The sequence below is a fragment of the Glandiceps talaboti genome, chromosome 2 (assembly GCF_964340395.1).
Source record: "Glandiceps talaboti chromosome 2, keGlaTala1.1, whole genome shotgun sequence".
Taxonomy (NCBI): domain Eukaryota; kingdom Metazoa; phylum Hemichordata; class Enteropneusta; family Spengelidae; genus Glandiceps; species Glandiceps talaboti.
This window is the reverse complement of record NC_135550.1, coordinates 13843933-13858746: the sequence shown is the minus strand read 5'-3', so window position 1 is coordinate 13858746 and position 14814 is coordinate 13843933. Positions and strand designations below refer to the sequence as shown.

General features: G+C 36.6%; 1 pseudogene across 1 annotated transcript; it reads left to right on the top strand.

Annotated features, from left to right (window-relative positions):
* The first annotated feature begins 12377 nt into the window (after positions 1-12377).
* On the top strand, positions 12378-14039 carry LOC144453845 (transmembrane emp24 domain-containing protein 3 pseudogene; annotated as a pseudogene). Its single transcript, XR_013482434.1, has 2 exons — positions 12378-12497; positions 13293-14039. The product of XR_013482434.1 is annotated as a transmembrane emp24 domain-containing protein 3 pseudogene (transcript).
* The last annotated feature ends 775 nt before the right edge of the window (positions 14040-14814 follow it).

The window sequence follows — 14814 nt, the reverse complement described above, 5'->3', positions numbered from 1 at the left end:
TATTTATACTAATGATTATGAAATATGATAGCCATATATTTATGCAGCTTTGTACATGATGTGTACTATGCAAATAGGTAAATATGTGCCCATCAAAAATAAACGCTTTCCATCAATATGCTTTCCATAGCATGATATGCTTGTAGATAACTACACTACCATTTTAATCAGAAAATAAATGAAAACTATGCAATTCACAAAAATTAGCACAACAACAAACCATCATATGCAATTGGTATCATATTCTTGATTCACGTTTTCCTTAGATATGATTTGAGCTTAAGGCTTACTAGTATTTTCGTGAAGTTTGGGGTAATTTGGAAACCATCTTCTCTATATTTGTAAACCTAGGCGGGCTCGGGTCAGAGGTCACTTGTTGAGACAATCCGACTCCAACTGAAAAGAACTGCACTACCGAGCTGCGGTTACATCAGTTCGTTCATTTGACAACACCCCGGACTAGCCGAGCTGCTAAGTCGACCACAGGAACTCGTAAGACGTACCCACGGTTTAGTTGTGTGTTCTCGGTGCCTTACCAAGCAGAATGGCTGCGGAAAGTGATAGATACCAGTTGAACAAGGTACGAATCAGAAAATCTTTAGCACGAAGTTATTATCGATCACACTACCTGCATCTAGACGTGGCCGTCCGGGCCGCGCCGTTACATTCGACTGTAGTTTCTAACTTTTTTTCCAGAACGTGCGATTTTTTCCCCACCCACCAATCTCGGTTGTGAAATGTCGTTTGAAAGCACCAGATGGTCTGAAGAAATGGCTGCTGCCCTCAAGTATACTTTCCTTCCAGTTTTAATGTGTTCTTGTCACAAAGCCATTACAAGAATATCGAATTTCTTTTCTCTCATATTATACGAGTATTCACTCCGTACACGACGACCAGTATGGGAAATTCGCCAATACTAGTTAACTTATACTAAGTTTATACGCCAAAATGTTCATTGGCCTGGTCGAAATCATTATTACAATATTACTCTACACGTGTGCTTTAATCAGATTTGATGCGCAAGACTAGTTTTGGATGACTGTACACAGTGCTATTTTTTACGCCATTTAAGTGTATTAAATTCTTCTCAACAATGCCTGAAACACGTCATAGAAATGACTATAACATTTACAACTGGCATCCCAACAAATGTACAGATTCTAAACAGTGACTGTTCTATTATTTTCTTTGTGTTGGAACACAAGCATGGAGGTGTAAGGGGAGAGACCCCCCCCCCCCCCCACATGTACCTCCATGATGCAAGTATATCATCCTTGGTACTCGTCTTCGCTTGCTTTTACAGAGCTACACTGAATTTTCACCCAACCACAACGCCTTAACTGTTTCATCATTAATCACTCTATCCATTTGATATGTATATTCACTGACAAATTGTACTAGGTCTTCCTTGCTCCACACTATCACCCCCTTACACCAACAATTTTAGAAGTTCAAATAGCGGAAAGGGAACTGAAAGTGAAGCTACTGGAAACACCCAAAGCAGGATTGTGCTAGGGAGTCTAAAGTTATTTTTATCCCTACTACTGTATGAGTGTATCCTTAAGTCTTACCGTAACTCCCTAGCTTGAATACAAATGTGTACTGTACTTTAAAATCAGACTACTTTTCTACATTCTTGCCAATACTACATTGTATGCCTCAATTAGTAGTTGTAATCAGCTAGGGAGAGATATGAACTTTATCAAGGTCAGGTCTCACCTATAATGAATACACATCTATGCAGGTGAATAGATACATATTGTACAAATAAATTTAAACTTTGTACTGCACCAATAGAAGGTCTCCCCTAGTTGTCTTTTATTTACATCAAATTTCCACCCTACCCACATTTTATAGCAAGTTGATTTTTGGCATGACTTTTTGGCACGACTAGCCCAAACAGCAGGATTCTGCAAAAATGATATTGTACTGTGATTTTGTGCACTACAAGGAATAGTCTTGCACACATTTGCATACTCATTTGCATATAGGTGTGCAATCATGTTTTTGGCATTGTACTACAGTAGAAATATCATCAGTATGTGCACACACTGATTTTAGTAATAATTGGCACATAGTATTATTATTATTATTAAAAAAACCTTTATTACAGATGCATAGTCCAGAGAATAACAAAAAACACATCCAAAAAACAGCTTAGATGTTACACAACATCTAAATACAAACAGCAAAATATACATATGTAATAATTATCATGTTATATGTATCTCAGCTGTCTGCACCATTTCTGAATCAATTTTATGGTTTGCCTTTTGTAGGAAGTGGACACATCAGTATCGGCAATGTTGTGGATAGAGGAAGGAAGTCAGCTTGACTTAGAACTTATAAGTTCTTACTAAAGGTGTTTACCAAGTGTAGCCGTCTCAGAAAAACTCCACCATCATGGCCGACAAACATGTTAGCTCAAATACCAGGCAAAGTAAAGCCAACTCTACTCATAAAAGACTGGCCACAAGTATACAGATTTCACTACGACGCAACAAGAAAGTGACAAGACCTAAGCCTAACTGGATGCGACTACCTCATGATCTATTTATCAGAATATTTTCATTTGTTGCTCCCACTGATAGGTGTAATCTTAGAATTGTCAATAGTACATTTCTAAGTTTGATTGATCATCCCAGTAACTGGGTCACTAGAACGGTCAGATTATTGAATGTTCATAAATACGATGAGTATGCATGGAAGTTCATCAAAAAACGTAACATGCAGTGTCTTGAACTCGGCAAACTAAGCAAGAAGAGTTTCAAGAAAGTATGTAAGGAACTGAATAGTTTCAGGAGTATTCGGATCTCTGCCCCACTGAAGGTTTCTAACCTTCAATGCTTACAGTATCAGAAAACTTCCTTACAAGTTGTGTCAATTAGAGATGCTAATTTGTTACCAGATAAGGATCTAATTGCCACTGTGGTGTCTTTTTCTAAGTTGACATCATTAGAAATCTGTAACATCAGCAACTTGAAAGACGATACTCTCAAACAGTTTGCACAGTTGAAGAATCTGACTAGCCTTTCATTGTGTAAGGCAAATGCTCCGTACCAGTACGGATTTCAAATAAGTGGGTCTGGACTGCAGTACGTCCTATTCCGACTACCAAAGTTGAAATCGCTTACTTTATTTGCAATCAACGGCATGGACTTCAGCCTCTCCACTGCACTGACCTCACCTGCTGAAACGGATCCTACAGGTAAGTTCACCTTTATCCGTCTGGTGCTTCCCAAAGAGACATTACGTATACTGTAGGGATGTCTTCCCTTCTTGCACTGATTATCTAGGAATTTTCTGACTGATGGTTGCCAGTAAAAGAAAAATGACATTTTTCAAAGTTAATGATGGATTTGGCCAACTTTGATTTTTTAAGAACAGAAACATGGGTAACATGAGTTTACATGCAAAAATTCATCAGACTGGTTTGGATTGTTTTATAGAATATAAACTCCCTTGTCTACTGAGCTGGGGGAGGGTGAGGGGAGAGAGGGGGGCACAGAGCCGTATGGGATGTCAGTAGAAGGGTTATTATAAATTAATTGGTATCTGCTATTTCTGTAGACATAGAGGACGATGATGACCCACCATTCAGGAATCTACAACTACAGACGTTGAGGCTTCCATTCTCTCTCAATTTTCCACTGAGTGATACTGCCCTCAAACAACTGGAGACCGTACAAACTCTGTCTTTACATGAATCTTACCTACTACGTAGAAGAGACCTCCTCAAACAGGAAGTTATACGGATCTTCCAAAGACTTGGCAACGTGAAGAAACTAGACCTGTCTTGTAAGTATGCGATGCAGCATGTTGTCATAACAACCATGTGTTGTCATAACAACGTGTATTTTCAAGTCTCTCTGATTAACCATCTATAACTTTAATGGTTGTGATGTTTGTTTATTTAAATAATGTCATTCTCCAACATTAGCATGTAGACAGTTTTATTTCTCAGCTGTGAGGTGACATTTACAGTGATATAGTTTCACCATCTGCTATGTCAGCATCGACCATGGTTATTTTTGGTGTATAAAGTTCATGGTCTTTCAGGATTCACAAAATTCAATGGAAAGGAAAAGACAGGGTTATATCAGAACTTGCCAGGATGTTGTGCTATAGTAGCAAAGGCAATATCACAATTTATTGCCTGCCAATGGGATGGTGCTCATGACTAGTATTGATGATGGTCCAGCCATAGGCTACTGACTTACCAACCTACCTACTACTCAACCTACCAACCTTCCCACCATTTTATGTACCTACCTATTCTATCTAACCAACCGTTTGTATGAGGCTATCATCCAATGCTTTAATAAGAAAAATAGAAATTGCCCTTACACATTTATGTGGCAAAGAGTGTTTATAAACAATGAGAACTTTTATAATGTTATTGTCAGTCATGCCTACATTTAATTGAAATGAGTTCGAACTTTTCAAAGAAAAATCGATATGAGAACTACATACAAAGATATACACTTCTCTTTTACAGCTTCAAATTGCCAGAATGATGTGCTAGCTAACCTACCCCGTACTGTTGAATGGTTGGACCTAAGAGATTGTTACAGTGTATCTGTTCTTGGAATCCATGCCCTGGCTGAGTCTGTGGGTCCTAATATTAAGTATTTAGGATTGGCACTATGTAATCGGTTATCTGCACAGCTATTGTCATCATTTGAACGTCTCTTTCCTAATCTAGAAGAACTGGATCTAAGGTAAATATTACTTCAGTAGTAATGATTAGTTACTGGTCTGTGGTATCCCACTAGGCTCAGGGCTTGAAGTAAACCCTTTTCTTACTAGGACTACCAATTTCAGAAAGTGGTAGCCCAAGGATGGTGACCAATAGTCCTATATTCCTGAACTGAGTTCCTCAATAAGTATTGGAAATATGTGACATATTAAAATACGACGTTGTCTGTAAATCTTCCATCTTTTAAATCATCTCATAATCAGTGGTAGCCTGAGTGGCCTGCCAGCTGCAAATTATGGTAGCCCCATGACAAGAATTCGTAGTCTATGGAAACAGGGGCTACTGTTAATTTTGAGCCCTGCACTAAATATTGCACTTTAAGGAGTGGAATTCAAAATCAAAGCTAACCTTGGATTTGTTTATTCCATGGAACATTCATTTGTTGACCAAAACAAATTTTAAATAAAAGATGAGAACTTGTATATTAAACAGAACCAAACTGAATGAAAATTGAAAGTAGTCAATGTCCTCACAATATGCCAAATTCAGTGTGGTAGGAAAGAAATTCGTGTATTCAACAACCAGTTTTACAAATTTCGAATTTTCTAATGAAATAAAGAACAAGTGAATGTCCTCATAATATGAAACCTGTACTAGTTGCAACTGTAGCTTTTTCATCAAATAATCAAAGATATATTTACCAAAAATTGGTCAATTAATTATGGAAAGACATTGTATCTGTTAGTTAGTGGTGAATATTATCTGTAGGTAGTGTAGCGGCAAGTTTACATCTCGAGCAAATGCTTGGTTTTGAATCTGTCGACATTTAAAAATGTACTAGTTGTAACTGGAGTATAAATTTTCGACCAGACAGCAACCACAATATATTCACTGAAAATTGTTAAAAATAACAATAATTAAACATTATACATGTTAATCAGTGGTTAATATTATCCATAAACTGTACAGAAATAGGTTGAAATCATGGTAGCCGTTGAGGGTGCTTAATTTTTGGTGTGGACCCCAAAATCAATTTGATTTGATTTATCCAACTTCAAAAATATGTTTATCCACAGGTGATGTGATACTGTTTACAATGTACAATGTTACAGGCATTTTACAAAACATTTTTGTTTTAAAAACGTGCAGCTTTAAAGTTTTGCAGTTGTATAAAAAATTGAAGCCAAGCTGATAATTGTCCAAAGTATTGAAATTCAGTACTGTGTTCTCTCCCCGTTTGTTGTTTCAGTTGCTGTAGAGCTGTGACCACGGCCCACTTCAAGGTCTTTCTCAAGTTGACGAAACTACGCATATTGAGATTGGTTGGGTGTCCTCAAATCACAGAAGAGTCAATTCAGAAAGCACGAGAGGAGTCAGAAAACAGGATTCTGATCACCGGACCAAGGTACATCTATAAACAAGACAACAGAAGATATTACTGAGCAGTGCTGTTGTCTTGACAACAACACATCTGAAGAAGGTCATGCTGTGGAGTTGTTGGTTCCATGGCATATTGAAGGTGAACTTGACAGTGAGTGTTACACACTCATTTACAGGGTTATATAAATTACAAATGAATGGTATGTCCAAAGATATACATATGCTACTATTGCAAATGAGATATTTATTTACTAATATTTGGATATACTGTATTCCTCTATTTCGGACACAGTGTAAACTTTATACACAGTAACCACTTCAGTCCACTTTTTAAGTGAAACAACAACAAACAACATACTTGGACTTGAAATTAAATTTTGACGGTGTACAAAAGTCACACATTTTTTGTACATCATTGGTCAAATCTTGAATGAAGAAAAGGATTTATTATGGCTGGAGGAAAACTAAGTTATTAGAATATAAAGTCAGTATGAAGTCAAAGAAAGATTTCATACTTGCAATCATGTCTACCATTGTTGAAATTTGAAAAAAAAAAGTTGCCTCCATGGAAACAATGATTGGTTTCCGGGTGAAAAAAAAAAACCACAACCTTGCCTGTTTGTTGAAAATCCACACAGTCAGGTCTAGGTACTGCCCAGGTTAAAGAACTCACTATGTTGTGTGCTATAACATTATAGATATATCCCATGACAGGTAGAGACAGGCTTTTGTTACAGGGTACTACTAAATGAAATGAAATATGTAGGGACACTTTGACTATAGTTAGAAATATATGTATGACTTGTGAAATGATGGATATATAAGACATTTTTGACAATTTTAGTCGTAAGAATAGTAGCAGCAGTAAAAGAGTACACAGATGTCTTGAATCTAAATGTGCTGTCTACACCCTTCAAGTAAGCTTCACATTTATTGACTAAATTATACGTTAAATCAACTCTGTAAATTGTGTTATAATGGAATAATAATTTGATTTAATATATGAAAATTTTCATTCTCAGAGGCACAGGTATAACTGAATCTCTACATGGGGTAGGGGGCAGGGTTGGGGGTGGGGGTGGGGGTGGAAATGAACAGGAAGTCTTGTAGTGCCCAGCATGTAATGTAATTTACAAGGTCATGTGAATGGCTGAAATGTATTTGCTATCTTTGTGTTACAAAATGTATTTGATATGCACACACTCAGCTGTGGCAGTACAATCAGAATGTTTGTCTTTTGTATGGTTGGTCAAATATTATATAAGGAATTTGATTCGTGTTATTTATTAAAATGAAAAAATAATTTAATTTGTAAGGATAGATAACAGCAGGGGTAGATACATTTGGGGGTTTCAAACCTCGTTTTGCCATACATGGTGATAGCGACCTAAAGTCTCTTCTTTAGGTCATTTGTGAAAATTTTATTTTTGTATCAAAATACACAATGTACATAGGAATGATAAAGGTAGATTCAAATCCACCTGAAAAGAAAGTGACTATAGATTTTGCTAACTGTATGCTTTGGAAAATGTTTGTTATTCCAAATGTAATAGGTAGTATTTCTTTGAACTATACAATGCCAATAGGGAACTTGCAAATCCACCATGTTGAATGTTGCATCATGGGAAATGTGATGATAAATACAATTCAATGCTTATTTTCCGCCAACGTTCTCCTGTTTATGTCTAGTACAGATCTTCTTATGATATCCTCCTGAAAACATACAAACCCTTCCTTATCTACCCTTGTTTGTAGGCTGAAAGCATAAAGTTATAGTGCCTCATCATCATTCTCAAAAAAAAAAAATGTATTCAATGGATTTTCTATTCATATGAAGTCTAAAAATGATGTACATTGTGTTCAACAGTTTGATATGCTCACTGAAACACAATGAAAGTGACATTTCCAAAATACCTGAACAATCGTGCATATGGCCTGATGTTCAGCGATTATATATCACTTTCTGTTGTGCCAGTTAGCTAGGGAGTCCTCCAACATCTTATGCCTACAACAGATAATCCCAGTCCTGTGGAAACATGAGACTAAACACACAAGACTCCCTATATCGATGTACAAATGCAAAGAGTGCAGTCACTGCCGACAGATGTCAATCTTATTTTTTTGAAATGATATTTTCAGACTTGGCCACTGGGCATGTAATTTTCCACCTTTCCCATACAAATAACTTGAAAAGTATACTATTTCGGATGAAAAAAAAAGGGACATTATTTTGGAAAGAGCAAAAGAGCTGTACATTTTAATGCACTATAACTTTAAAGCTACCATAGTAGCCATGTTTTATAGCGTGTACATTTTAGTTGTTTGTTGGCACTCTATACTACTCCAGTAATCTAAACTCTATGTAGAGCAAATGATCACACTGCCACCAACGCCATCACCGGCAGCCGTATTTTAAAGTCCAAACACTTTCATGAAAATAATATCGTTCATATTTTTGTACATATTATAAGTTTGTTGATAGACAAGAGCAAAATATTTCTATTTACTCAATATTGTTTGATATTTGCAAAATATGTAAATATGGTAAATTTTTCAGCTTTGCAAGCCTGAAGTATTGTTGCAAGAACATTTGTAAAAGGTCAGAGCAACGTATTTTGTTGGATAATTGAGGGTATAGTGGGTAGTCCACGTTTGAAAAAAAATTTAATTATTTGAGGGAGTGAGGGGGGGAGCAACACATTTAATGTAGATTTTTTTTATGATTGAGTAGACAGTTTTGTGTGTGGTGGGTAGACCAAGATTGAAAAAATATATTTGAATTATTTGAGAGGGAATGAGAGAGGGAGGGAGGGACTGAAGGACTGAGTGAGGGTTGGGGTTACAGTTGTCATCAACTAGTCAAAGGATCTTTGGCACGTTATTTTAGTCCACATACAGAGATTGCAAGAAATGTGTTATCATTTGACACTTTATGCAGGGGTGGAATCAGTGAAAAGTGAAATGTGTTCATAGCCTGCCTGCCTACATGCTAACTCAAGTTGCTATAACTTTGGAGTGGATATTGTAAGCTATTAATGGTTTCAATTGTGTATTGCAAGTTTCATGTATTGTATCTATAAGTTATGCAAAACCTGTTGGTGTGTTTAATACTATGACAGAACCCACTGATGCGTGAGTACAAGTGTGGCATACTTGCCATGTCTCGGGGTATTTGCACAAGTGCTTGCTGTGTTCTTCTGTACTTTCACGAGTGCGCAAAACACTGCTAGCTTGAGTACAAATACCCCTGAGTACCCCACACTGGCGCTTGCATGGCATGGGGTTCTGTTATTATTACATACGCCATCTTAAACAGCAAATTTCCATAAAAATGATACTCTGCGATCACACGCTTTCGTTTATGATGAATGATTGCATCCACATTTACATATCATTTGCATTCAGGTATGCAATGTTTTCTGTATTGTGCACTGCTGTGCAAATACCACTAGTATGCATGTGCACTGGTGTAAAGTAATCGCTGGTACATTTGTAATAATAACCCAAGTTATTCACACTTTGTGCTGATTTGACTGAACAGAATGTGACGTCAAACAACAAGGACATTGTTGCAATCTTTATAGAGTGGAATCAAGCAATAAATAACACATTTGTTGCAATCTCAGACTATGTACTATAGTATAATGACATTAAGTTACAAAGGACAACCATGTCTAGTTAAAAACAGGAATCTCTATCTCCAAGTGTACAGATGTGAACACAGTTGACTTTTTGTATCACTTTGTATCCTTTGGTATGATTGGCCTGTTTATGTTTTCATTACCAATCAAGATGTCAGATCTGATTCGCTTTCTGTTACACACTGTAGCAATGTGGTCTGAATAAAGATACAAGATTCTTCTGTGAGTGAAGAATTGAGTAGTCAAACTTTGAATATCAGTATTTCATCTATTCTATATATCTAGCAAAAAACTGCAGTGGTTTTGAAATAAATTGTTAAAGACCATAAAGGGGAATATCACACCAGGAAATAGAGTCATTTTCATTCATGACTGCACTAAAGAATATTCAGGACTCCTGAGTGCTTATTCTGTTCAGTGTAAAACATCTCTTATGAATATTCAGTGTGCAAACATAAATATATTATTTCTGCTGACTCCCATGATTCAATAGCCCACAGCAAAGATGCCGTATAAAGGCACAAGATTAACTTGATGTTTCTCTGAAATCGCAAGTAATTGTAGGTGATGTAAAATTATGAAATGACTCTCCAGAACCCATAAGTTATGAAAATACTTGTATTTCCTGAAGTGGCATTCCCCTTTTAAGTTCATTTGAAACCTGCTCATTTATGGTAGTCGCAACAGTGTTGTGAAGAGAGTGTTAAGTAATGGATTAATATCATTTTCAGAAAGTATGATTAAAAATCCCTTAAAGTGATGTTCCGTCTTTGAAATCATTCCCTTTGAAACAGTGAAATGATTGAATCCATAATATAAGGGTTACTATTGAATGCTTTCATCTCACTCTGGATATATTCAGCCTCATCTAAACTTCACATTCATGGTAAACATGGATTATATATTTGCTTGTGGCCCGCCATTGATACATTTCACTATTTATTGACATAATGAATATTAATGAGCAACCAGCATTCCTTCTCGTCTGGAAAGAACCCTGTATAGTTAGGAAAATACTGGTGTGCTACTAGTGTAGTTAGGCAGAAATCTGAAATAATTGTGAGTACAGGGTACACCCCGGGTACGGTGTAGTTAGGCAGGACTCTGTCAGCTACATGTAACACTTGGTGGAGATTTTATAGTTAGGCAGAGATCTGAAATATACACACACGTGGTGTAGTTTGGCAAAAATCTGAAATGTGATTACTATATGCATTGAAGTAATGATATGAATTAAAGAGTAAAAGTACATCAGTTGTATTTGTATTATCATTTGTTATACTGAATTGTGTGAGTGGAAGGGGTTTTATGTGACAACGTAGTGATTGCTACCGTGAGGAGCTAGTAGTATGTATAACATTGCATAGGGTAGTCTTGGTTACCCAGACTCTCATCGTTTTGGAGCTCTACTAGGAGACCACCCAGCCAAGATGTATAGTCTCTGGGTGGTTTCGTTTTAGAGCCCCAGCAGTGAGAGTCTGGGTAACTTAGACTAAGCATAGGAGATTATAACCCACAACCCCAACGGACTGAGATGATATATCTTACCTATGCTGGAACCTATCTTTCCCTATCATGGGCTATGTCTGAATAGTCAAATTACCATTTTTGCTTTCGCTGTTTATAGTCATTTTCTGACAGCAAAGCTACCTGTGATTCCTCTGAGTTGCACGAGATGTTTGCCCCGAAGTGTTCTGTTACATGTAAATCAAACTACAAGGCGACACACGACAGCCATCAGTTATCTGTCTTGAGGGGTCGGGTGATAGTTATCTGTCTTGAGGGGTCAGGTGATAGTTATCTGTCTTGAGGGGTCAGGTGATAGGCAAATTGGATTAATTCAAGTAGAAATAGAACAGTTCAACAGTTTTTCCTTGGAGTAAATACTGGGCCTGATACATATAGCACTGTAGGGTAGGACAGAGCAATATATTGTAGACTGCTTAAAAACAAAAATATCGACAATGTTTCTAGAATCATTTATCAATATCTGTCAAGATAGATAATAACAAAATATAACAACAACGAAAACAAGTAGAATGGTCGACTTGAGAACCAGTGCAATTGATAGAATATTGGTATAACATGTACAAGATGTACAGCTGTTAAGGTAAAATGCTCATTGGTGACATTTCCCACAATATCAAAGTTATTCCATTCTCTCCAAGCTTTGCCATATAAAGTGTGTCCCTGGTCTTTTAGAAACAATAAAAGACATTTTGGGTTCGTCTTGTTCTCAACAAAATTGTCAATCTGATGGTTTCCCACAAGGACTAGCAGTACCGGGGGTACTCAATTACTGTCATGCCATGCCAATGTCGTTTGTATGAAACATATCAAATATTATTCTGGGTGCCAATGTGTATATCCCAGGGTGTATATGGCTGATACCAGTGTTATTTCTAACAATTTAGCTATCCATCATATGAATTCCTCTGCCAAGTTCGTTGTCGTCAACAGTGTGTACGTGTAAGCTTGGCGGTGGTCTTTGAAACGATTTTTCATACCCCGCATTTGCCCTCTGGAAAGGTAAATTGTGTGTCGAAATAGCCAATTGGCGAGTGACACGTTTGAAAAAAGAAAGAAAATTGTTGATTCAAACTTAATTACGTTGTTTAACTCTCTAATTGGTGATGACTTTTGAACCAGCTGTTACCAGCACGGTTTACACACAGTGTGTGTGTGTGTGTCTGAATGACTCGTATAATATAATATACAGAATGTAAGAACTGCCATTGTACAATTCTGTACACGGTGACACTGTGAAAGTACAACAGGTGAGTTCGATTTATTCCTTGTCAATTTCCACAGTTGATTTTTGGCGTATTTTAGATGTTGTGACATTCATAGAATATCATGTACACTCTATTTGCCGGACCCATTTGCCCAACGGGCAAATATGTACTTTACCGGCATTTTCATTAATATCATCAAACGTAGTAAATTAAATGTGAAATTTCCATTGCTTTCTCCCGATGGAAAGCAACATGTAAAGTTACGTATTAGATATATTTCACGGTACATCGGTTCGTATTTACAGTTCTCGTTGATCATTGCAGTGTGCGTTCATCTTTAAAATTTTAACGAACTCTTTGTTTTAATGTTTCGTCACTTTCAATTCCGGATGACCGGCCACCTAGTGTTCTCAACGAAAGGATTAGTCTTAGAGAGTTTAGAGTTTATACACGGACAAGGAAGAAAGGGTTGGTTTTTTAGAGAGGAATCACTATTAGTGTTGGCGCTGTTAGCACAGATGATTGTCAGTAGGGGTTTCCTTGTCATTTTAGTATATTACATTTTATACTAAATGATGTCATTAAATCATTTATCATATGTTACGTCTGAATACCAAATCTAGTAGTAAATTAGTGTATGTTTCAGTTAAATAGAATACTGCTGGCACATTTACTATACAGGCACACACACAAAAACAACATAATATAAACTCAGTTTTTAGAAAACAACGCTATCTCTTACATCACACCGTTCTTGCCAGAGAAATTGATTAATCAAATATATGGTACATGTAATAATTTTATTTTTCTCGACAAACTCTGTATATCGTAACATAGATCGGATTTTTGCGGCGTTTGTGAGGTACACTCTCCACGCACACAATGGGGCCAAGTTTGCTCGTACTCTGTATAATGTTGTATCGTACATCGATGGTAGAAGCTCAGCAACTAGAAGGCAACCAAGTCAATGGTGTTGTTGAACAAAACGCTGTGGAGGAAGCGGAGAAAGTGTCTTACTTGACCTTTGAACTGGCTGATGACGAGGAAATGTGTTTTCACGAGACATTCAAAACGGGTGAAAAATATATTTTTGAATATCAAGTATTGAAAGGCGGCAACAGTGATATTGACATGGAGATATCATCGCCGAGAGGTAAAAGTTTGTACAAAAAGACCAAAAGCAAATCTGACAAGATTATTTTTGACACTGGTAACGGTGCTTTCAGTTTTTGTTTCAGTAATCGCTTCTCGACATTCAGTCATAAGACGGTATATTTTAGTTTACGTCCAGAAAACTATGCTTCACTGGCAGCACGAGCAGGGAATGGTCGTCGACCTACTGTAATGACGTCACTGGAAGCTAGTATGGAGCAAGTGAACGAAGACCTGCAAGATACCATACAGTTTCAAACAGCATATCGTCTACGTGAAGCGTCGGGTAGAGCATTTGCCGAAGACGTGTCGGCAGGTGTTACATGGTGGTCTTGTCTGTATTCCACCGTTATCATCATCGCTGGAATTGGGCAAACTTTTATTCTTAAGACTTTTTTCACTGAGAGTATTAGATCTAAACACAGAACGTGACTGACGAATTGTACTGCTTTTTTTAATTCATTCTTAGAAGCCACTGCATTGTATGATGAACGATGAAAGTAACTTTAGTTGGAGACCTTTCTATAAAATTTGTTGTTTATTCTTCATCTTACTGAACTCCATGTAATAGCCATTTTTTTCTGTTTTGATTTGAACATTTCTGTATGATTAATTTTAATTGAGATATCTTAGTTTTCTTGTGGTTCTGCTAGACTATTAGTATTTCTGTTGTGTGCAAGTATAATTTCATTAATCATGTAGGTCTCAGTGGGTCTCTGGCCTTGCTGTCCTGGAGAATTATATCAAAAGTGAAGGTTTATATGTTTAGAACCACAATCCTATTATTGACTTCAAGCTATGATGTAAGTAGGTTTCTAACTTTAGATTTTCAAATCAGAATCATTAGGAACAATCAGACAAAACAGCGACAACTTTGATATTGTAGCTATAAAATTATGCTATGATTTGTTTACACCATCCGATCGTTACGCTGATATTTTACTACAAACATTCACAACGACAATGAACAGTGTCACAATAACACGTAAACTAAATGTAACATTGATCCTTAATAAAGAGTTGAATCCCAATGAAACATGTAATCTTTGTCAATATACAGTTATAATTGTCCTGTTATTCAGGAAATTAGTCTTCATTTATCGATAATTATAATTAAATGTTAACACTTATTTCACAAAACACAACTTATGTAACTGTGTTATGGCATTCTGATGTTGAAAAAGAAAATGAAAACATTCCTTTCTGT